The sequence below is a fragment of the Protopterus annectens genome, chromosome 1.part0 (assembly GCF_019279795.1).
Source record: "Protopterus annectens isolate FY-2018-M chromosome 1.part0, PAN1.0, whole genome shotgun sequence".
Classification (NCBI taxonomy): Eukaryota; Metazoa; Chordata; order Ceratodontiformes; family Protopteridae; genus Protopterus; species Protopterus annectens.
In genome coordinates, this window is record NC_056725.1 from 1,452,197,060 (window position 1) to 1,452,224,769 (window position 27,710).

Here is a 27,710-nt window from a genome sequence, read left to right on the forward strand (position 1 = left end):
TTCTGAAGTGAACCCATATTTATATATATATCTATATATATATATATATATATATATATATATATATATATATATATATATATATATGTATATGTATATGTGTGTGTGTGTGTGTGTGTGTGTATATTTAGATAGATAGATAGATATATAGATAGATAGGTATAGATATATAGATAGACAGACATATGGATAGATATAGATGTACATGTCATTGTCTGTGAGTAATTTGCATGTTCTCCCAATATATTCTTGGGTTTTAAATGCATAAAGTATTTCCCCCACCACCAAAAACATTGTAGTTTCATTGACTGCTTTGAAATGTCTTTATGCATTGCATTTAACCTTTTCTTTGTGGTCTGGGACATATCTTTAAAGGATCCATTATAACCAGTTCACTTACTTGGTTAACAAATGAACAGTATTTAAATATATATTATACAAGGATACATGGTAGCACTTTGAATTGTCAAGCAAACCTTGTTTGACTAGCATAACATTAAACACAGATCATCTGGTTGCAGTATATTGACTGATAATAGCATGCATGAAAACCTTTCTCTCCTGTCAGACCTATGTTAAAAGCCAGCCCTCAAAAGTTCAGTTTGATGAGCTTCAGTGAGAAGACTCTATGTGCAGAGTCTAAGTGGTTAACAGCCTAACAAAAACACATATAATCATATATCTCTTTAAAAATACAAATAGATGTGTGTGTGTGTGTGTGTGTGTGTGTGTGTGTGTGTGTGTGTGTGTGTGTGTGTGTGTGTGTGTGTAAAACAAACAAAAAAGAAAAACTACAAAATTGTGCCACTGAGTCTTTTTTTTCAAAAACAGCAGTTTCATCCACCATTGACTCTAGACTATATCAATCTAGTTAAAACTATGTCTGGCCAATTAAAATAACATTTCAAAGGCACATGGCCAAAGAACGCATGATTAAATTTAACTACAAAGTCCTCTCCTGTTTTGGGTTACTTACCACCTGTCCCACTTTGTGAGGGACAGCCCATGTTTGGGCAGTTGTGTCCTGACAAAAAAAATGTAAAAATGGCAAATGTCTTGAGATTTTAGGACAAAGTTATTTCCTATATTTTATGTAATAGTTGCATAAAACAGTTACTCTGTATCTAAAATACCTAAATGTTATAAGAAACAGAATAAGCAACTAAAATGCTACAAGAATAAGCTTTTATTTAGGCAAAAAAAGTTAAGTTCTATCCTTTGTACTGACCCTGGGTATGTGACGGCCTGTAAAATCTGATGTTTGTACCAAAAATGTCCCACTTTGGCTATTTGAAAAGGTGGTAACCCTACTGTTCAGTATTTATTTCTCAGAATTAAAGGCAAACGTAGACAGTCTTTTGCTGACCAAGTCTGCAGATGGCTGCAAAGTGAGAGCAATCACTGAATCCCTGAACTGTACTAATATACTGCAGAAATGATTAATGCAGACAAATGGTTGGTGCTAGAGCCATGGATTGAAACTAAATGCAAAAAAATGCATAATTATGCCTTTTGGGAAAACAAATACCTTTGCTAATTGCAATACAGACAGCAGACTCCTAACACAGACCCAGTGGTATGTGATCTGGGTACTCAGGTTGATAATAATGAGAATTTCGACCACCATGTATCCACAGTGGTGAGATATTCCTTCTATGTGGCACAACTCATAATTAAAGGCATATCATCTAAATCAAAGGATTTTATAATTCTATTGTACTTGATCCTCATCAGACCAATAATTGAGTACACTGCACCCTTTGGCATGTACCTCAACAGTCATCTGCAACAATCGGAGTAACCCAATAGGTTTCTCATCAGGAAGATACAAGGTATAAAAAAATAAGTCCTATGTGAAAAGATTGAAAGTGCTATCACTGCGTTCTCTCTCCAACAGACTAGTAAGGGTTAGTCTGTAAATGCCCTACAGGGCAGTCTACAATCCAACCCTGATGGAAATGTTACACATTCGTAAATCAAACTGCAAAAGGGTCAGCCATTCCAGTGATATTAACCTAGTCTCTGGCATACATAAATCACATTGGAGAGGTAAATACATCACAGGAAGTTACTAGGATCATAAGAAGTTACTAGGCTATTGGCCATGAGGCCGTTACAATTCTAGACAAGAATTTAGCCCATGTTCAAACAAATCAGCACCCTATGCCACTGTCCAGCAGCGACACAATTGGAATCTGCGGCGTGTATTTTCTGTTCCTCATACAGTTATCCAGGTTACATTTAAAAAGGGTTAATGAGGCACTCTTCTTGATGTGGAAAGGGAGTCTATTCCACAAAAGGAGGAGTCTCTGGGACACAAATCTGTCCATCAACAAGTCCTATTGATGTCACAGACCAGGTTAATTAAAGATTACTTTAGTCTTTGCCTTTCAGCTTTTCCAGTTAAGGGTCACCACAGCAGATCAATTGGTGTTTGTATGATGTCGAGTTGCCAGCCTCATGCCCAACCTTCACAGAAGGCACATACATGAACCTACCTTCATGTCTTTAAAACTTACTTGACCACAGGGAGGATATGTAGACTCTGCACAAAAGGAGCTCCAGCTAAAAATCAAACCAGAGAACTTCTTCCTGAGAGGTGACAGCACTAACCACTGCACCACCACAGCACCACTTACAGACTACTACTTCTCTGGAAAAAGTTTCCAATTCACAAGAAGCAAATCCATTCCCTGACCTTTTACAAGCACAGCCTAGATCAATGAATGGGTAGTCATAAATTTACTCCTGGGGTGGTGCCCATGTCCATCATGGACAGAGACAGATGGTATTAGATACCATACCATAAACTCACACCTCTGTGAAGTTCATTCACCTGGTTATTGAAAATTGGGAAACTTGGGTTAAACATGGCTAGGTTTGTAAAGTCTCTTGGGCCTTTAGCCTAGTAATCTCCCATGAACCTATGAACCATTTAGTTTCATCATCATTTTTGATGGCATCATGAAAAAAAAGAATACTTATAACTGTTTATAAAGGCAATCACATAAAATGGTAGTTTCAAAAATGTTCTGTTTTAGGCATTGTACAGGTATTTTGGGACAGCATAGTGGTAAAGTTGGAACTGGTGTAGAAACATCAAGAAATACATTGGAAATGTAATTAGGAGCTTATATGAAGACAAACTAAAAATGGAGAAAGTAGCTTGAAATGACAGCTGAAAGAAAGAACTGTTAAGAAGAGAAAATTGTTTTGTACTTTTGTCGTATAAAATAAAAAAAAAGTTAAATGTGTTTTTCAAGGAGCATCAAAATGATGATTACATTGATTGGTTATATTTAATCATACGTTTTGGCCATGTATGTGTTTTTGCAGTGATAACTAAACTGAAACAAATCATAATTTGAATTAATCCGAGAAAGTCCAGATTTAATGATGGATGGAAATAATGACTGTTTTTGAATAAAAACCTTAGAATTACTAGCACAACTTCACAGATGAGAGAATTTGTACACAGGTTCATACCTCTTAACCTGGAAACATCAAAAATCTGGACAAAGCCCCAAGAAAAGTAGGTACAACTGGCCAAAAATCTGTATGCTGATTAACATAAAATGTGCATATATAATTATGTAACCTCACCTGCTCCAATGGAATTGTGGGATATCAGCATTCTAACACAAATTGAAGAACAGACAAAATATTCAACACAAAATATAACCAGAAGAATTATTTATATAAACATTTGAATGTGTATCAAACTTTGAACTTGTATAAAACTAAAATACAGTTTTTTTTTATAAAAAATAAAATGAACTGCATTGAATCAAAAGAGATTTTGACAGCTGACAAGCATCGGCAGACTCCATATAGAAAATCAGAATAAAAAGGGTAGGGGGTTGATGATTTAATTCCAGTCAAGCTTACATTGCACTAGTTAGCTAGAAACATCAAAAATCTGGACAATGTCCCAAGAAACGTAGGTACAACTGGCCAAAAATCTATATGCTGATTGACATAAAATGTGCATATATAATTATATAACCTCACCCGCTCCAATGGATTTGTGGGATATTAGCATTCTAATGCAAATTGAAGAACAGACAAAATATTCAACACAAAATATAACCAGAACAATTATTTATATAAACATTTGAATGTGTATCAAACTTTGAACTTGTATAAAACTAAAATACAAGTTTCTTTTATAAAAAATAAAATGAACTGCATTGAATCGAAAGAGATTTTGACAGCTGACAAGCAACAGCAGACCCCATGTAGAAAATCAGAAAAAAAAGGGGGTAGGGAGTTGATGATTTAATTCCAGTCATGCTTACATTGCACTAGTTAGCTAGATTATGAAAGTTCAGTGGCTTTTACCTCATCAGGAAATAAATATTGTTTTGGTTTAGAGTATGTACAATTTTTGTTCTATGCTTTAGACAACTCCTCATGGAACTTTATATTTCATTGTTTCATCTACAAATAAAGTGCCTGAGTGCCTGTTGCCCTTGAAGAATAAATTGCCTATGTTACATTAAAAAAATGATAAGCTAGTAATATTGCAATAGGGAATGGATGGCAAACTGATAGGCTCATAGTTGCTAGGTATCTCCTCAAAAGAAGGACATTCTCAGGACTGCAGTATCCATCCCCTTTAAAAGTACAATACAGTATAGTATCAGCAATCCATCTGCATACTGTGGGAGTAGAACCCACAGCCTTATGCAGAAAAAGCAAGTATATTACCTATTGTACTACTAACAGCATGAACTGGCTTGCCGTAAGCAGCACTAAACTTCTCTTCCCCTGAAGTCTCAGATCCTTGTAAAACCCACTTGACACTCAACTATATCTCAATTTTGCAGCACAAGAAATCTGGAAAAAGCCAAAATTTATTGGGGAGACATAGGTCCAAAAACCAGGGTCATATTTTAAACATTGCTTGTATAATCCTGGAAAGTTGCTAGAATAAAATGTCTTGTGAAAATCATGCATTTCCTGAAAGACAGGAAGACTGAAACTTAAATGGCTATCATTAGTTAATTCAGTTTTCACTGATTTGCCAGAAAACCACACATTTTAAGAGGAACAATCCAAAGGTATTCCAGACATTCAGTAAAAATGTGATTCAAAGAGTTGAGCCCGTGGCTCTCAAGTGGTATGGGTAGAGAATTCAGGCTCTTGTTCCTTGTACCAAGGTACAGGGTTTGAGCCTGAGTAATGCTAGCCACCAAGTATACTTGACTGGGGCATTTTGCACACACACACACACACACACACACACACACACACACACACACACACACACACACACACAAGCAATATAGACTTAACTTCACACACAAGCAAAAGCAATATGGACTTAACTTAAGCAGCAGTCCAATTCTGTGGACTTACGCAGCAACCCCTACAAGCAACACACACATAAGCAATATGAACTTAACTTAAGCACACATATATACACACACACAAGCAACAACAATAAGCAATACTGACTTAACTTAAGCATCAGTTATATTCTATGGACTTAAGCAACAACCCTTACAAGCAACACACACAAAGCAATTGTACAGACTTAAGCAGCAATCTCCAAAAGCTACCCTTACCAGCAATTCTATGTTCAAATTTGTATTTATGGACTTAAACAGTCCCTTGTACACATCTTACTGTTCTGAAGCAGCAATCTCCCAGAAGCAATACTTGCAAACAATGACAAAGCAGCAATCCCATGTTCGATAAAGGACATACTTAGAAAATAAGAACTTACTAAGAATTGAATACAGCAATCCCTTTGTGTAGGTGAACGGACAGAAGAACAGGATATGAGCTGCCCCCCCCTAGCTATGCACCGCCACACACAGAAGACACAAGTGCGTGGGTGCTGGACAGACTCTGCAGAACTTAAATTGTGCACAACAGCACAATTCTGCTCCACTTGATGCCATGCTGCTCTATTCCCTATTTCCCCTCCAAAACAGTTCAAATATCTGACCGAGTCCAGCAGGCAGTCTGTCACTCGAAGCTGATGTCATCACGCACAACTCTGAAGGCTGCCATTGCATGGCAATGTCAACCATATATTTAAAGCTATACATATATATATATATATATATATATATATGTATATATATATATATATATATATATATATATATTTATATATCGGTAATTAAAGGGGTCACTTGGGAATTCGTTGCACCCCATTATTTTGCCCTCAAAACTGGTAAATCCCAAGGAATTCGGTATAGTTAAGAGGTATGCACAGGTTGTGTTTTTTAATGTTCGAGTAAAACTATATTAGAACATCATCATTTAAATTTACATCTTAGCTAATGGTTTTGCAGTGAGTGAGACAGTGGGCCAGATTCTGTACAGTTTGTGGAAGCTATTTGCAGACAGCACAGCATGCCAAAAGAAGACTTCAAAGCACTTGCTGTGGATACGATTTCAGAAGACACGCTGAAGGCAGCCTGAGTATGTAGATATTCAGTGTAGGGTAATTAGGGATTCCGTGTACGCCAGTCTGAGTTTAAAACAAATTTTGTGCACACAACCTAACTTAAATGTGACAAACTGCCACTCCAACTCCATGTCTAAAATCCATGGCATTTGCTTTATGGAAGGAATTCAAGAGAATAATATGGATGCTAGTAAAAACAGTAACAAAACATAAAAAAAATATATAAAAATGCAACCTGCTGTTAATGAATTGCAACAGGTTTCAATGATACAAGCCATAAATAAGACTATGGCTCTGCACCCTAGAAGGCAGCCAGTTAGAGGAAGGCTGCAACTAAACCAGTTGTCAGACAACAAATCAACAGTTACTGGCTAGACAGACAACTGGTGCAGGTCACTGCAACAAATGCCCCACACATGTCTGTGCAGACCCTGTGAGGAAATCCCATCCCCCATGAAACCAAACTGTCTCAGGCTAGGTGTACTTGCATCTGGGACATTCCAGAGTATCACAGAGGTCTTCCAGTCATATCCTTGCAAAATTCCTGTAAGCAATGTGCAGCAAAGTGAATAGCTACATACACTTCCCATTCACCCCATGGAGCAGAGAACTGTATTGCACCAGTCTTACAGCACTGCAAACTTCCTCCATGTATTCAGTGCAATAGATTGCACATACATGCCTATTAAGACTCCAGTACATTCTGAACTAGACTGACACATACAAAGAAAGGGCTGGCCATCCATCAACTGCCAAGTTGTCTGTGCAGCAGACGGCAGCATAACTAACCTCATGGCAACACACTCTGGAAGTGTCTTTGATGCTGCCATATGGAGGGAAAGCAGACTGAAGACAGCATTCCATCAAGGCGAATCACCTGAGGGACTAATTCTAGGTAAGTACAGGAGCACAGCTATGAAGGAAGATAAGGATAACCTTCCCAACAATGTCCATCCTGACTATGTGTTTCTGCTCCCCACAAGTGACTGTGGTTACTCACTTGAACTGTGGCTAATGACACTATATTGTGAACCATTCATCCCTGCACAGACCTACAATAGAGCACACACAACAACCAGAAACACTATAGAGCATGCAGTTGGTGTATTGAAAACTAGGTTTGCATATCTGGACACATATGGGAGTGCAATGCAATACACACCTGAAAAGGCAGCACATATGATAATGGTGTAAACCATGCTGAGTGACATACTAACTAGTGCATGTGGTGGTCTTCCAGCTGCAAGAGTGGATGAACTACCCCAAAATCCCCATATGTCTAAAGAGGACAACCCACAGGTATAAGAAGGAGGAGCAGGAGGACATAGGGAACAGAAGACACAGGATAGGCAATGTAGGATTTGACCACAAGTGTAGGCCCAGACAACACGGCAGCATCTGAACCACATGTCTGAGTAATTACAAGCTGCATGTACATGGGTACACAGATTGAACATTGATGTTCAAGTGTTGCCCCACCACAGCAGCACAGATTATATCTAATGGCAAGTACCCACTAAATGTACACACTGAGCATCAGACATAACACCATAATCATAACATTACAACATGAACATATGCAAATGTGTCACAACAGCGACCATCAAGTCAGGGCACAGCTGGCACAGTAAGGGGCACACATCAATGCCACACATTCCTATCTCTACAATATAATAACAGGAAAAAAAGAGAAGCCACACAGCACATAATGCAGAAATTTTAATATCAGAAGACACATATCACAGTAAAGCAGTAATTCAATGATATGAGCCAGCTATATGTACTACACTGTTGAACACACCGTAATGCAGTCTAAGGTGACATCACTGATGTCTCACATCATGGTCTACTCTGTCCAATCATATATAGAAAAAAGTTTCCCTGGTTGTTCCACAGAGGATATGAATTTGATTACAACACCATACTGAGATGAAAAAGCATGACTGCTAGTTGAACGCCTTGTGACTAACAAGACCACAACAGATGGGCCAGCAGTTGAATTCTTTGTAGGTTGGACCACAGACAGTGATTCTCAATGGCTAATGGTGCTTCTGTTGATAGGTGGCCTGCCTCTTCCATGTTGCAATCTGATTTGCACAGTCAGGGAACGCAGAATCCTGCTGGTAGTAAGACACTGCTGCAGTACCGTAGAGACCAGGGTTTCTACTGACCACTAGTAGAATCATATTCTGAGGGGCTAATGCAGCCATAATCTCACAATGTCTGTGCTTTTGTCCTGCATGAACAACACACAGTTGATGAGCCAAATGATATGAGGCATGGGCAAATACACAGACGTCTGACTGATGTCATTACTGTGACTGTTCATTTGCCTTCAGTAGGAGGTGAACACCCTCTGATACTTGGCCATGCACAACATCTGCTTACCCACATATACTGTGACATCTTGTTTCTGGTTGTTTTGCAGAACTGCCATCAACAGCAGTGTCAACTGGGGTATGTGGTCAACAGTCTGACCCTGTTCAACATACCTGTACCAGCATCCTCTGAATGGCTAGACAAGTTGACCCCTACATCTGAGGCTACAACTGAAGCAACATCACTGTCAACCTCATGGACAGACTCACCAAACACTTCAAAGTCCTATGTGCCAGGGGTCATAATACCATGCTTAGACACATATTGAACCACACCATGCTTTTTGGATGAGCAACTGGATGATACATATAATTAATGTGCTACAAGATACAAAGACACAGATCAGGACAATTTGCCTACATCACATGATGGAGATCATAAAAGACATATGCCGTATATATATATATATATATATATATATATATATATATATATATATATATATCACTGCAATGTTACAAATAATAATGACTTTACATGAGGTCTACTTTATGTTTGCTTCATAGAATCCACATGCATGGAGTATATCATTTGGATACAAGGCCAACATACATAACTTATGGGAGGAATACAAAAAAAAAACCACACACACCTGACAATATATTATTTGAAGATGGTGCTGTTGAAGAGGCATGAACTTCAACTATTTCAGAGAACAAACTGTATTACTGATCACATCATTGCCAATATTACCAGATGAACACCATTAAAACACGCAGAAGGTGTGACGTAAAGATACCACTCATATGTGCACTTCATGAGGTTGATGCAGACTGGCCTAGGAATGGAAAGAAGGACACAGTATTAATGGAGGACAATAACAGGATTAACAGCAGTGACACATATGAAACATAGGCAATTGCATACCACCAACAGACTCCTGCTGTAAAAAGGATGAGGGTTATACTTGTAGATCCTGCAGTGGGAAAGTAAAGAAAAAGGCAACACAGTCATGCATTTAGCAAAAACAATATTGACAACATCTCACATACAACACAGCAACATTGGTTGCAGATACTCATCTGATAGACACTGCAACTGTACACCAGATGGGGACTGTGTTGACAAATCCTGACGTAAATGTCATGTATCACATGTGTACTACACACTGATGCAAGCTATGGCTATTTTGCTTTAATATACTTGGTCTGTCTGCACTTGAACCTACATGTCTTGGGCATCCACTAGGTGTATTTTTAGTGTACAATGTTAGGTAAATAACAGTATGACAGTAAACAGCAGTACTATGAAATGCAGTTTAGGCATTTACAAAGTATTTGTCACAGTAACAGTATGGAGACACCTACCTGCTGATTCTTGGTTTAGTCCTGAAGTAGACATGGAGAAACTCACCTGCTGATCCCTGGTTTAGTCCTGAAGTAGACAGGGACACACTCACCTGCCGATCCCTGGTTTAGTCCTGAAGTAGATGGACCTGTGAATATCAATGCAAACAGTAATACAAATGTTGTTTGGACTGCTCTGTCTGTACTTCACTTGTATCAATACATGTCATTAGACTTGTGTTTTTCATCCTCACTCTGCATGGATGTTTGTATGCACAGCTCAACTCTGCTCTGTAAATCAAAAACAACAATACAAAAATATGTGTTAAAGCAATATGCAGTGATTGCCTCTATACCCAGCTATGTAATTGAAAGAAAGACAAATGTTTAGCCTAGAAATTCAGCTTCAATACCACCAATGGGGATACATTGCTCCCCTCTTGTTGCAAGAAGTGAGGCCAGAAATATTGTGATCTCATTCGAGGGATCAATGGCAGTCTACCACCAATGGCATCCTTCAATCTCTTGTATTACATACATACATATAATCATTTCAAGCATGGGCATTTATGCCCTTGTAGCCAGCCAATATACCAAAACAGTTGTTCCCTTAGTAAGTGTCCAAGCTGTTCTTAAAAATATCTAAACAAGTGCTTCTTTTAATGTAATTTGGTAGTCTATTCCATGCATCAACTCCTCTCTTATAGAACCAATTAGTGCACTTCTCATTCCTATAGAATCTCCTACATAGGTTGTCTGGTGATTCTCTACTACTTTTTGATAACCCCAAACACTCCTAGAGTTAGTTGCCTCTAAATGCCCTGTATACCTGAATAAGATCTCCTCTTAAATATCAGAAATAGACACTGTACAAGCTCATATAGTTTAGTCTTTCATAACAACTTAAATGTTCATATCCATGGATGCCCTTGGTATATTTCCACTGTACTCTTTCCAATTTACTCATGCTTGTTTTCTTATAAGGTTTCCATATTGTTATTCCATACTCAACTTTGTGTATAATGTAGTTAACAAACAATGACTTCATCATTTCTGATTTACTAGAACTTATAAATCCTTGTATACACACTATAGTTCTATAACTATCATTAAATAGTTGGTTGATATGATTAGAAAAACTCAGAGCTGGATCTACCCATATACCCAGGTCCATAAATTAATCTACAGTTTCAATCTCTGTGTGCTGTATTAAATGTTCACCTTTCAATTTATGACTCCTAAATCTCATATGTTTAGTTTTTGCTGTGTTTACCAACATTGTTATTCTCTTGTGCCCAAATGGTCAATTTAGTCAAGTTCTCTTGCAGACATGCCCTATCTGTAACACATGTAATCAGTCTACCCACTTTCAAGTTATTTGCATACAGACTGTAGAATACTTCAGATGAAAAAGATAGGTTTGAAAGATACAATCTAAACAAGTAAGGACCTAGGACAAAGCCCTGTGAGACACCCTGACTGTAACCAAGGATTTCACATATCCAATTGCTGTATGATACTTGCCATGTGTTATTTCTAAGCCATGCATCTATCCATCTTATCAAGAGTAAAGCAATGCTTAGCTGTTCTAATTTATCGATTAGTGTTTTGTGTATGACCATGTCAAATTCTGAAGTTAAATCTATATCAATTACATCACAGTACAATTTTTCATACATTCACAGATTCATTTTATAAGCCTAGCCAAGTCTTCTGTAAAAAAATGACGTCCTGTATCCAAATAGGACATGGAGGGACAGACATTTATAAGTTAACTCTGTGCATAAGGAACATGGGTGCCAGGCCCAGTGTAAATTTCCTATTCCCCATCCACTTATATAGGTTGCCCTTAAAATGGGTAACAGATGAACACAGCTTCAGATGGATGAGAAGCCTGTTCCATAGAAGGGGCAGTCTCTTGGACACATATCTGTCTCTCCAGCATGTTCTGATTAAGTCACAGTTAAATTTCAGGTCCCTTTTCATTCATAGCTGTTATTATATTGCTATAGAATATCATGTTGCAGGTGGTAATAGATCTATTTTCAACATATGCATGCTGATATATGGTTTCACGTCCTAGCCTTTCCAGTTTTGACAATACCTTATCCAATATTACCTTCTCCATTATTTCTTCTCAACATGAAAGTAGACTTAAGGGTCTATATGACTCTGGGTTTGTGCTACTCTCTTTTCTCTTAAAGACAGGTTAAATAAGTGCATGTCTCCATTCTTGACTGTCCAAAGGATCATGTATGAGCAGCATCATCTATAGGCATCATGGGATCAGCTATAACCTCCAACTACATTGATCATGTTGATGAGGTCAGTCTAGAGTTTATGTCCCAAAACCATACTGCCTGAGAGCCTGGAAGTCTCCATCCATGTTGCTGGGGTGCATCATTTATGTAATTTTCCTGGGGCAAGAAATTGCCATCCCTAGGATGGTTGGCCATCTGAAAGACAGTGATACACACATGATAACAGTCCTGTGTGAGTCCATTTATGCAATTGATTATGTGTACACTATGTATCAACATAAACAGTATGCCTTCCTCTGCAATGCGATGGTTTGTATAAAACTGTCTGTGATAAATACTAATGTGACATATAAACAGTAAGAACAATGCCTTCATGCATAGCATTTGTAAAATCAACATAACTTGTAATATATTTAGTGTTCATGAGTGGGATTAGAATGCCTCATACTATGTTGAATGGAGGTCCAAAGGCAACAGCATCATGGCACAGGAGTTTGCATGCATCTTACATTAAGATACTATAACATGTAACAATGTAACAACTTACAGAAAGGTTGGAAAATCTCAGAATCTGTAGGCAGGCCACACACAGTATGGATTCTTAGTATACTGAGTCAGTAGTAAAAGTCAATTTTATTGTTGATCAGATATACACAGCAGTCCAAGTTGAACAAAATTGCATTGCTTTGGTCCCTGTACAAGACATAACAATGAACACATAGTGTGAATGACAGTAAAATTAATGCACATACAGTAATAATTAAAATATTAGCATTACAATAATTTACCACAATTGGACAGGAAGACATTAGACAATATTATACTAGTAGGTATTGCAAAGACGATTCCCAAGATTTAATAAACTCTGTGTAGACACAGTGTAGATCCTGGATGGAATGTTACCATGTCTATGTACACGGTTCCCCAGTGGCAGCATGCTATGCATAGTAATGATGGTGCATTGCCAAGGGAGAGCCAAGGAACATGGTTATTGAATCAGTGTAGGGAGCGTAGTGCTAGCTGTGTCTACAGATGAGTAAGACATTCCCAGTACTGACCAATTGTATTATTCCAATGTTATTTTGCATGGCACAGAGCGCAGCAATGCTAAGAGACACTTGCAAGACATCTAAAATTAGAAACCGGGTGCATTTAATTATTTACTTAAATGTCATGTTTAAGCATAGCTGAGTGGGTTCTTAGCAGCATGGTGCGATGCTCAGAAGTGCTTATATGTAGCTCAATGGTATATATAAAGGTATAGAAAAATTCCATGTACCAAAGTAGCTAAATGGGTAGAGTTGTGGACTCATGTGCAGTAGGTCCAGGGTTTGAATACATGGAAGGGAAAATAAGCATTAATTTTCGAAATACAAATTATGCCAATTATTTTAAATTATAATCATCAGCACACTGCTAAGTTATGCTAAGACCTGGTAAGCACCACATAAACATGACAACAGCTGAAAATGTTTATGTACTGCTTGGCTCTGCTTGGCTGGTTTGTACACTGCTAAGCATACAGTTCTGCAGGTCTTCACACTGTTCAGCTCAGCTACACTCTAAGCGACACAGTGCTTTTTTAAATGTTGCCCAGTGGTGTGTAAGGGTGAGAAAACAGCCTATATTAAGCTCTATAGACAGGAATACAACATAATCCAGTTAGAGTTCTGTCTCTGAAGGATACCAGAGCAGGCATTGGTGAAGGTTCACATTTTCGGGCACAGCTTTGGGGCATTCTGTAGTCCAGGGTCATGGTTGGACTCCTCGCAAAAAATTATGATGACCGGCTGCTGCAGGGAGGTTTCCAGGCTCAGAGTGTAAGGTGGAGGCCTGGGTTGGCTGGCAAGGTAACTCATCAGAGCTACTTGTATCCCTTGCACAGGGGAGCAGTGTCATTGCCACCATGACAACCTGAAGAGATGAAAGGGGGATTTCTTGGACACCTGGGTCCAAGAAGGTCAGCCAGGGAATGTTCCTGAAAGTAAGTAATTTTACCTCTGTTTCACCAATATCTATTCTGAATGTTTGCTAAACTGGTATGCATAATGGTGTGCTTCTCTGCCAACAGCTGCAGAGAAGAGAACTCAGAACATCAAGGAGCATGCTGGGCACTTGGCCAGGTTGCGCCATGAGTGTGGTGAGTACAGATGTATTATGCTAACTGTAGTGAAATAAGCAAAAAGGAGTAAAGCACTAACTGCAATAAAGTATATACAATAAAGTTTGTATTGCAATAAATGTGGACTTAGAGCTGTAATGCAATAAATGAATAATGCTAACAGTAGTACAATAAAAACATGAAACAATACCAGAAGCTGCATTAAAGTATATACAATAAAGTCTGTAGTGCAAGAGAGTGGAATTAGAGCTGTTTAGCAAGAAATGAACAATGCCAACTGTTCTGCAATAACACATGAAGCTATACCAATAACACCAAGGTAATTTGTGCACATCAGGATTGTCTTGTTTTAACCATCACAGTACAGCTGTATGCATTCAGGCTGTGAGGTAAGGTGCTGTAGTCAAGTACAACATTGTAATAGCTGTAGAATGCAGATATAAAGGCTAGCACATAAAGTACCATTCAAGGCTGTTTCCAGGCCAGTATTGTTCACATTATGCTCTGTCATCTACTAACAGCAGGTAAGCAAGGTATATTGGTGAGGTAGCCCACTCCATGATCTGATACTGTTTGTTGACTTCACAGATATTTTAACCCATAAACAATATAATGTGTACACCTGCATTCTATATACTAATGTATAGATTAACTACTATCTCTGTCATGCTTGTATTTCATGCATGTGTGTTCTACTGTCAATGCAGTCTAGTATAAAGTTGTAGTACTACTACCAGGTCATATTTTGGATACAGGTGAGCTCTAGGCAAATATCAGTGAGTGAGTAATCAGTGGAGGCTCATTAGCTCAGTTTGTTAAATGCTCTGTATGTAGCACATTTTGCCACACACAGACCAAGGCTCAAATCCAGTACTGTGTAGTACTAAATATTACAATATCAGTCACGTAATGTTTACAGATTCTCTCTCTACAGGAACTACAGGTAAATGGGTGAGGTGGCCCATATTATAAGTAAGTAATTGTGTGTTTGGATGTCTCAGACTGTTAAAATCATTAGCAATAATGTGAAATACAGCATAAAATAAAGGAAATAAATATAATAATAATAAAAAAATTAAATTAAATAAATAAAATGTGTATTCCTGTTATGGCTGTATGCCTGGAGTATCTGTTAAGAGTTGCTGCTGCAGCCAATTCATACATTCCATGCAGATGTCCTCTGCAGTCACTGCTGTTGGGTTCTAGCCCCATGCCTGCCAAACAAGGCATAATAGTTGTTTAGTTTCTATACTGTACACATACATGTCACGCTGTCACATAATGTGATTGCATAATCTGACTGTCACAGGATTACCATCAACATGATTGCCTAAATAGCAAAGCATGACTACAACAGTACACCTTGGTAATTATATAGGTCCCCCTGATATGCAAATGTTCTATGTAGTTGTGCACCCACAGTTATTGCTTGCTTGGTCCGTACTGTCCCATGTAAACAGCTTAAAAGGTATGTACATGCTACAGCAGCTATAGGGTAGTTGTACACATAAAGAAAGGACAGACCCATAGAGTAGATAGTAGTACTGCTGTCAAATAAATAGCCTATAATGGTACTAATGAACTGTTTTCCTCTCTCTCCCCACCTCTTATCTTCATTTATTTATTATTGTTATCCATTGGATATGGGTTATTATTAACATATGTTGTTAAATAAACTGTATTTTGGGGCATGTGTTGTATTATTGTTATGTATTATAATGGTTGCCTATTAACATATCTTGTTGAATTATCTATTTTGTTGGCCTTATGCTGTAACTGTCACTGCATGCTATTAACATACTGACTGTTTTGTTATTTATTGTTGTGTTTCACATAATATGCATTGATATGTAATTGAGTTATTTCCACTGTTCTGGCATGCTGTTATTACTAACAATGTTTTGTTCATAACTAACCTATACTTATTGCTATACCTCCATCACCACAGCACATCAGGGTAGGCCAATTCCCGTGATCCTTCTGCCTTGCCTCAACTGGCTGTGGCACCGGGTCCTAGAATGTCTGGGACCCAGGCTGGTGGTGCCCCCTCTGCTGCCCCTGCAGCACCTGCAGCATTGGGTGGAAACAATGCAGGGGACAGGGCACGGCCTCCCCCTGGGAGTGGTGGCGCAGGGGTAGCAGTCACCCAAGAGCAGCTGCCATGAGCAGGATTGTTCATCTGACCTATGAACATCACCTTTACTAGATTAAGGGCACACTGACTAATCTGGGGGGGCAGGCTGGCCTTGGTGCCCAGCCTCCAGCACAACCACCTTTGGGGCAATGAAAGAGTAGTGTTGACTGTTCAATGGGTGGGGACATGTCATGCTGCTGCCATCTAGAGGCATGTGCATCTCAGAGTCCAAAACACCCACCCTTTCCAAGGTGTTTGCCCCCCTCATGTGTCACACCCTGGCCCTGTCTGCTGTCTTGTCTGTCTTTTCTGTCTGTAAGCACATTCTCTCCTACCCAACTTACTTTCACACACGTACCTATGTCCCTTCCCCAACATTCCACTATCTCCTTATAAAAAAAATCGGGCACTTTTCCCCACCAAATAAATATTGCCCCATACCTCCCCACACGTACCTGTGTCTCTTCCCCAACATTCCACTATCTCCTTATAAGAAAAAAAAAAGGCAGTTCTCCCACAAAAAAAAAATATCGCCCCATACATAGCTCTTCATTTTGCACACATCTCTACTGGACACAACTAATTTGGTCCAACTGGCTTGACAACACATTTATGTTGTCCTCACCCCTCTCTCTGGGGGTTTGAGAGTCCAAATTCATCTGCAAAATCTGTCAAAATGCACAACTATTGCTGTACAAGAAATGGATAGCTATGGTTCTTTCCTGCATTCTTCCTGCACATCCCTACGTGATGTACACTATGTTTTTCCCCCCATTTGTCCCCATTTCACCACTTTTCTATCACCCCTTTTTCTTTTCTTTGCTTAGCTCAGCTTAAATGAGCTTTAAAGTGCTTTAATGAGCTTTAATGATTATATGTGTTTATTACAGTGTTAGTCACATGTAGAAAATAAACACCTATGCCAATTCTTGAACTCAGGCCACTCTCAACTATAGCATATTACATTAACCCACCATGCTTCATATGTTGTAAATTCAACAGGTGTTTCCAACAAAACATACTGATGGCTACCTAAAGTCATTAGGCATGTAAATGAAATAAAAAACTAATGAGAAAAATAATAGTGTACATTTAACTCTGTGCAATAATACACCAGTGGGCATCCAAAGACATAATAATGGATGTACATGAGGCCTGTGATAGCAGGTATATGTGCCCTTTTCTCAGCAACTTGTAGAAAGACACCTAGTAAGAGAGCAATGGTAAAGTATATGTACAACTGGGACCGTGGTGCAGACATACAACCATATAAAGCCATGTACATACTCATGGATGTAGAAATGTTTCACAGAGCCTGTATATGTGCACATATATCTTACAAATACAAATGCATTTTCAGTGACTTGGTAGCTCAGTGTGTTAAATCCCTTGCTTTCAGTACATCTTTCCACACACAGTCCTGGATTCAAATCCAGTTTTGTGGTGCAGTTCAGTTACATCATTCTGACAAGAGCAAGTAATGATGGAGTCATGCATTCATAATCCACACAGGTTACTGCTAATTAATGAACTGCTACCCAGTTTTGCAAGTCAAAGGCCTGCAGGTAGGGACACACTGCACATATCTGTATAGCCTAAATATATGTTGCCTGCTATTCTGGTATTGGCACTGTTGCAAAACAGACATTACTTAATCACATGCCTCGATTAGACCATAAAGGGTACACTTACCCTAGCTCTGCAGTAACAACAGGGCTGACACAGCTACCACATATACACATACAGCTTGCTGTCTTCCAAAGTGTTCACACTCCCTCCTATGTGTTCTAGCCTGCAGCCTGTAGCATACACAGCTGTACATAAAGGTAGCTACTACAGACCTATCGTAACACCCAGCCCCCAGAATAAGGAATCTTAGCCTTACTTAATGTGGGGGCAAAGGCTCAGAGTTAGGAACATGTTTTATGGTGTGCTTTTGCAAAAATAGTCAGGTGATGGAATAACACCTATTGCACTGGCATGCATATTTGGATGGTATGATGTCTGACACTCAAATGTGTGTCTTTCATTACTAACATCAACCCACAATGATTTGTCAGTGAATAGACAGATGACCACAATGTCATGGGACACTGACCAGACATATTAGGTAAAACTGTGGACATACTGCATAAATCTGTACAGTTGACAATTATGATACCTACCCTCTGCGATGCTATAGTCTCCATGCCTCAGTACTGTTAATCTGAACAGCTAAGAAAGGTGACCAGGTCTACATGAAGGTCTTATACTGTATATTACACTGTGGTGGCATGTCATTGGCTAATGATAGTGCATTGCAGCTGTTTTGGATACAATTAGCATATCTGACCCAGACAGACGTATGCTTAGGGTTATGGATGCAGCACAGTCTGACAGCCGTGATTGCCACCACTGCATTGGAGACACCCTGGATCAGTTCACTGATGTAGTGGACAGAATATGGGATAAGGCAGTGTCTGTCCTGGATTGCACATTGTCTGTTCTGGAACATCTGGTTGGAGTTGGGCTTCGGACATGCAGATGTAGGTCAGCAACACCACATGCTGAGAGTCCACATGGCCATGCACAGTCATGCTCCAGTAGTGGCAGTACCTCCAGCACTACAGAGGGAAATTTGCTGTCCACACCATGACATGGCAGGCCATGGGCACTTAGTCCTAGGTGGTCCTATGGGAGACACAGACTCAGCAGACAGCAGTCACCATCAGGTACTAGCACCACATCTAACATTGGCCATGGTGATGCCAGTGCTACTCACAGCAGGGCCAGTTCCTGTACCCATGGTCGGAGACAGTGAACTACCCACTATACCATGTATGTTCCACAGCTGTCCAACATATATATGTATAGGGCTACCACTGGGCTTGTCTGTGTGCATGCAGACACTCAAACACCTCTGTGACATGCAGGTCACCTACAGATACACAACACAGCACCTCTCCATGGTCCATCTAACCTGCAGCCCTCCTGATTCACACATGCTGTCAACTGTTTGGCACAGCCTAGGTCTTCAGCCCACCCACACCACACCCTGTGCATGTGATGATACCTGTGCCACATCCCTGCCATCCAAGCCATTGGAACAGGGAAATGCTGCTATGTGTCTGCTGCACAGGGTGTCTATATTACTTGACATGTAGTTGTGTTGTGCAGTATTCTTTTGCAATGCCACCTGCTGTGGGCCACAACATGTACTGTATGCTGGCATGTGTCATGACTACACATCACAGCTTGTATATCCTTTATTGCATGATGTTCGGCTGGTGATAGTGTTACAGAATGACAGCTGTGTCATGGACTTGTATATAGTTTCTGTTCCAGGAGTCTGAGGGGATACACTATGTACACATGTTGACAATACAGCATCAGAGGATGGCATGGCAGCACAGCAGACTTGTGACATCAGCAAGGTATGACAGTATACATGCATGGCTTCCTAGATGCATATGTGTAGAACAGTCTATCAGGGACATTAGGGGCAGTCCACTTATTCATGCATTCATACTTTGTGGTAAGGTCTGCTACTGTTGCTACATGTCACCTGGGTTATCTGAATGTACAAATCTAGGAGGTGTGGTGATGGTGTTGACATGTCTACAGATATCCTGTATCTGATTCAGACAGGTGGCAGACATCAGTTATGATTATGTATAGGAGGGCAATTCAGAGCCAGCAGCTAGTCACAGGGCCAAAAAGTGCATAACCATTGCACAGGGATAGCCCTTAAGGGCATATCTGTAGCACTGCACAGGGTGGGTTCCTGTGAGTATTGAACCCCTACCTATTTACTATTACACAATATAGTTCACAGTATTTATTGCATGCACCATGGAATCTATTTTATAGTTGATTGTCAGCCAGCACTTTTAAGGTGGATAACATCAGCAGTCCTTGTGGAAGAGGGCAATGTAGAGGCCAGCAGCTAGTCACAGGGCATAAAATGCATAACCATTGCACAGAAATAGTCCATCTGGGCTTGTCTGTAGTGATGCAGGGGGATATATTTGCACACATACACACACAGAGTTGGCTGGTAGAACCTCTACCTATCTAGTATTAAGCACTACAGTTCACAGTAATTATCACTTGTGCCAAGGAGTTTATCTGCTGTTAGACTGTCATCAAGTGCTTTTAAGGTGAATGACATCAGCAGGCCTTGTAAGAGAGAGCAATGTAGAGGCCAGCAGCTAGTCACAGGGCATAAAATGCATTTCCTTGCACAAAGATAGCCCATATGGGCTTGTCCATAGTGATGCATGGGGATTTATTTACCTACACAGAGTTGGCTGATAAGAGATTAGAACTCCTTCCTATCTACTATTGCACACTACAGCTTGCAGTACTTAATAAAAACAACAAAGTCAAGGATCTTCTCCAAAAAGCTTTCTAAAACAAATAAAAGTTAGTGCTTTTATACACAATCAATATGTGAACTTCATCAGACTGATGAAGTTCACATATTGATTGTGTATGAAAGTGCTAACTTTTATTAGTTTTTTAAAGCTTTTTGGAGAAGACCCTTGCCGTTGTTGTTTTTATTTAGTTGGTTTGTGTTTTTTGTTGTTTACTAGCTTGCAATACTTATCACATATGACACAGTTTACATCTGTTGTATATGTGATTGCAGGCACAGTACTTCTGGAGTACACAAAGTAGCTTTGTGTTAGACAGCATGTGTGGCCTGCAGAGTGATATTGTTTGGTACTGTTACTGTATCTAGTGCCCTAGGAGTGTGGTACCTGTCACCATCCCTGCTATGTGTGCACAGTTAGCATTATGGCCATATGTGGCTGGTTGTAGTTAGACAAGCAAACATGTGGCCAGGAACAATATGGCCAGTCCAATGCATGCGTTGAAGCATTGTACAGTACAACACCTGCTCACCTGTATCTGTCTACAATGTGACATTCCACAGGCATAGGGGTCTCTGGGTTAGTGAATTATGTACTGTCACAGCCTTTGTTTGGTTCCTTTGGGCAACTGCTTTGATGTGTGAATGCAGATACCCTCAGAACACTGAAGGTATGTGGGGAAATCCATACATCCTCACACATACACACACACACACACACACACACACACACACATATATATATATATATATATATATATATATATATATATATATATATGCTGCAAATATATACAGTGGATATAAAAAGTTTGCACACCCCTGTTAAAATGCCAAGATTTTGTGATATTAAAAAATGAAACCACAATAAATAATTTCAAAGCTTTTCCCACCTTTAATGTGACCTATAACCTGCACAATTCAATTGAAAAACACACAAATCTGTTAGGGGAAAAATATAAAAAAAAACGTATAATATGCTGGTTGCATAAGTATGCACACCCTTAGACTAATACTCTGTTGTGTGTGTACACCCTTAAACTAAAACTTTGTTGAAGCACCTTTTGTTTTAATTACAGCATTTGGTCTTCTTGGGTAGGAGTCTATCACATGACATATCTTGACATGGCAATATTTGCCCACTATTCGTGCAAAAGCGCTCCAAATCTGTCAGATTGTGAAAGCAGCTCTTGTGCACAGCCCTCTACAGGTTATCCCATAGATTTTCTATCAGATTTAGGTCTGGGCTCTGGCTGGGCCAGTCCGAAATTTTTATTTTCTTCTGGTGAAGCCATTCTTTTGTTGAGTTAGATTTATGCTTCGGGTCATTATCATGTTGAAAGGTGAAATTCCTCTTCAGCCTCAACTTTCTAGCAGATGCCTGAAGGTTTTGGGCCAAAAGTGACTGGTATTTGGAACTGTTCATAACTACGTCCACCTTGACTAACGCCCCAGTTCCAGCTGAAGTAAAGCAATCCCAAAGCATGATAATACCACCATCATGCTTCACCATGGGGAAGGTGTTCTTTTGGTGATGCGAAGTGTTGTTTTTGCGCCAAACATACATTTTGGAATTGTGGCCAAAAAGTTCAACCTTGGTCTCATTAAATCATAACACATTTTCCCACATCTTTTATGAGACTTGATGTATTGTTTTGCAAATTTTAGCCAGGCTTGGATGTTTTTATGTGTAAGAAAAGGTTTCTGTCTTGCAACCCTACCCCATAGTCCAGACATATGGAGAATATGGGAGATTGTTGTCACATGTAGCACACAGCCAGTATTTGCCAGAAATTCCTGTAGCTCCTTCAGTGTTGCTTTAGTTCTCTTGGCAGCCTCCCTGACCAGTTTTCATCTTGTCTTTTCATCAATTTTGGAGGGACATCCAGTTCTTTGCAACATCACTATTGTCGCATATTTTCTCCACTTTTTGATGACTGTCTTCACTGTGTTCCATGGTATATCCAATGGTGTGGAAATATTTTTGTCCCCTTCTCCTGACTGATACCTTTCAACAATGAGATGCCTCTGATTATTTGTATCCTCTCTGTGAATGATGGCTTTTGCTGTAGCAGGCAACTGAGTAAATGTCAAGAAAATCCTACTAGGGCAGCTGAACTTTATTTGGGGTTAATCAGAGTCTCTTTAATTGATGGCAGGTGTGTACCCAAGAAGACTGAATGTTGTAATTAAATCAAAAGGTGATTCAACAAAGTATTAGTTTAAGGGTGTGCACACACAACAAAGTATTAGTTTAAGGGTCTACACACTTACACAACTAGCATAATACATTTTTTTATTTTTTATACTTTCCCCTAACAGATTTACTTGTTTTTCAATTGAATTGTGCACATTATATGTCATATTAAAGGTGGGAAAAGTTTTGAAATGATTTATTGTGGTCTCATTTTTTATACTATAAAAACCTGGCATTTTAACAGGTGTGTGTAAGCTTTTTATAACCACAATATATATATATATATATATATATATATATATATATATATATATATATATATATCTATAGATATAGATATATATATATATATATATATATATATATATATATATATATATATATATATATATATATATATATATATATATATATATATATATATATATATATATATATAAATGTGTATATCAGGAATGCCCCTATAAATGTTGCTGTGTGTGTACGTTATGCATATGACTTCTGTAACTATATGTGGAGAGTCTATGTAGCATTATAATATATATATATATATATATATATATATATATATATAGCTATATATATCTATATATATCTATATATAATATATATATATATATATATATATATATATATCTATATATATATATATATACATATATATATATATACATATATATATATATATATTTATATATATATATATATATATACATATATTATATGTATATAGGGTACATACTGCTAGATACACTACGTATGTGGGAGGGGGATAGGATCAGACAGATATGCAGAGGTAGCTGTCTGTATGTACAGACATATTTCCACAAAGCATGTCTTTGTGAGGAAGAGGCAATATAATTGCACTCAAGTTAGGAGCATGCCCAGTAGGACTGTAAGTACTTACAAGGTGACTCCAGGCCAGAGCTTCCTGCACTCCAGGCTGGGATTTTATGTGCTACAGACATTAGCAGCTGCACCTGTTTCCACAGTACAGCACTTCCTTGACATTGTCCATTGCATTCCCCAGCTGTGTGTGGTAATTAATATGTGACTGGGGTACATGATGTAACACCACGTACAGGGTGACATTCTGCATACCTCTAACTGTACATGTTTTTCATAATGTCCAGCATTTCACCCCACGTCTGGACTGTTCCTCATACATTTTTGGTTTTCCAGTAAAATGTTGTATAAGGCAGTCAGTGAATAGCACTAACTACAGTTAAACAGTTGAGTGTTGGACTTTATATCCTTCAGATATTCTGTACTGATGCAACCTGCTTTTATACTAGCCACCTTCTAGGTGAATCAGAGCATTTGAATGTCTGGCTCTAGTTTTGGTCATTTGTCCCCCATTCTCTCTGGCTTTGTCCAGCTATCATGCAGTAACAGAGTGAGAGGCATGACAGTCTGTGGGGAGGCCACCATACAACTACCTCAAATGGAAAAGATGTAGCTACTGCCAGATTCAAAGCATCAACACCATCATCCATGTTAATGTCCCTAGCCTGCTGAGCCACATAGGCTGCCAGACAGGAATGCATCATTCATCACACAATCAACAGCATACAGACATACATTGTCACCCCTGCATTACATGAGACATAGAATGTGTGGACAGGTTCTCTGTCACAGCCCTGGAATTTGGTTGTCTGCTGATAAATCATTCCAGATATACTGCTACAGCAGTTGTATGGGTACACTGATGTGTTTGGGGTGAGGGATGACTAGCCCATGCTCTGTTGGCATACACAGTTCTGCGACTGTTGTGATACCCCACTGTTAGACATCCCCCTTGAATATTGCAGTGGACTTTTCAGCCATGTGGTCTAGTGTATATTAAAGAGCACATGCTATTGGACAGAGTACCTGTTGTCCCAACTGGCTGTTAGATCTTCCCAAGTATCCCAGTAGCCAATGATAGTTCCCTGTATACATACAGCAGGTCCATGCATATGCTACCATATTCTAGTACACCTTACAAGTGGTGAATAAGTGTGTAACTTACCTTGCAACTGCAGCAGTTATCAGACTGGTAGTTTGTGGCTGACTCTGTCTGATGTGTGTAGTACACAACCAATTCATGGTTAGGTACAGGTTGTGTGGGCTGGCTGATATAATTTTTACTACAATGAATGTGAGTCAGAGTAAGATGTCAGTCCCTAGGGCCCCAGGTTGTCAGTGCATTGGCTATGCATTGTCTCTTTGTCAAGGCCAGGGTGTACTGGGCATGCCTACATCTGCCTACAGGGACAACCTCAGGGGTTTCCTCCTCGGAGTCCCCTATGGGTGCGGCTGTGGTGACCTAGGCACTAATGGGGGCTGTGTATCCCTTCCCTTCACTGATGCTGCTGCAGCTGTTTCTGCAGGATCATATTGTGTAGCATGGCACATACTGTTAACGTGTGCGCACGTGGCTGGAGAATACTGCAGGGCTCCACCAGATATATTGAGGCACAGGAAATATGACTTCAGCAGCCCAAACACATGGTCTATGATGTTCCTAGTTTGTGTGTGTGCCTCATTATGGTGGTCTTTGGTGGGTGTGTGTGCATTTCTGAGGGGTGTCATCATCCACGGTTCCAATGCTTAGCCAACATCCCCCAGTAAATGGTCATGTGGGATGTCCCCCCTAGCAAGCATCTGATACAGCTGTGATGAGGGCCAGATATGGGAGTTGTGATAACTGCCAGGGCTGTCAGCACACACATTCGTGGTAATACCCTGGGCACTGCATACGACCTGGCAGTTGAGTGAGTGGTACCTTTGCGGTTGACATAGATTCTACCTTATTCACCAGGTGGTGCCTTGATGTGTACATGAGTGCAATCTATGGAACCCAGTACCTCAGAGTAGTGTGCAAAATGGTAGAAGTATTGGATACTGCTGTCCCTCACCTCAGGGGTGAGGGGGAAATAAATGTGCTCACTGGCATGTGGTAACATGGCATCCAGGAACTGGTGGAGTACCCTGCATGCTGATGCCTGTGAAAATGCTGTCATGTCCCCAGTTGGCCTTTGGAATGTACCCATAGCTAGTATCCTAAGAGCTACACAAACCTTTGTTTCCACTGGGGTGGGCTCCCCTCCCTTGGCTCTGGGTCTGACTTGAGGTTGGCAGAGCTCAGTGAGCTCTTGTAGTCTGCATCTATTCACCCTGTAGCGCTCTACAATCTCCAGCCCATATAACTCCTGGAAGGTTACCCTGGGCCTGAACACTCTTTTCTTTCTCAGTCTAGGCCTATGATCAGCAGCAGCAGCATTGACCACAGCATCTAGCACATACATATGTAGAATTCCTGCAGGAGCCTCTAGCATTTATTCAGTTTAAGGTCCCAAGTCTGTACTCCACTGGATAAGAGTATGGGGGTGAAATCAGATTGTAGGGTTTCTGCAGCCTTTACCTTGCTCTGCTGCAGGTTCAACCTTTGTGATTGGCTACCTATAATTCTTTCCACCTGCCATGTACATCATTAAGGACTGTTAATGGCCATAGCTTAAGTGGAACAGGGGTCATCAGTAATTAAGATATCTTTGTCTTTCTCCGCCAATTTTTTTTGAACAGTCTTCCTCACTGAGTACTGCAGCGCACCTCGCAAACATGTGTCATGAAAGTAAACAGTGCTCAGCACTCAGTGTACATGCCCCCATGAAAGCTCACACTCATCATGGCGGTGCACTGCATAAACACGCTCAAACATGATGAAACACATGTCCTGAAGGTAAACAAAGCTTTGCTGACACTGTACACACACCCCTGCTGAGAAGAGCACCGTGTTATGCAAGCAGGCACCACTGAGCTCCAGTGGGGTCTATATTAAAAACACAAATGTTTACTTACCTGAATACCTAAACACTGACACATATTCACATATGTGAACTGCAAATACACCGAACACCCTAAACCGCAAAATTCAAAAATTCGAAATGTCATAGTTGTCCCATCCCACCGCCCACTACATACTACCTACACAAACAAACTAAATAAACCACATACATACACTAACCAAAACCCTACTTCTAACCCTAAACTAAACCCTAATTCTAACCCTACACTAAATCTTGCATAAAACCACCATGTATGCACATAACTTAACCCGCACCCTAACCCTAAGGTCCATAACTACCGCACACTTACCTTTAAAAGCTATACCCAAACAAACTAAATAATCCACACACATACACTTAATAAAACCCTACTTCTAACCATACACTAAATCTAACATACATTACCATCTATGCACTTACCTTAACCCGCAGCCTAACCCTAAGGTCCGTAACTATCACACACTTACCTTACGGAGCTATACTGCAGAAGGGACAGCCATAATGATTCGACGTTTTGGATTTCGTGCTTCAGGATGATCGATGTTTTCACAGTTTGATGTAGACATGTTGGCGTTTAAATATTCGGGTAAGTAAATGTTCATTCTTTTAATATAGACCCGCTCCAATGAGCTAACAAGTCCTCAGACACCCCCCCCTTTGATGTCAGCTACCTTTTTTGTGGACACCAACATGGTTCTGTGCCATCATGGATGGGATCTGCGG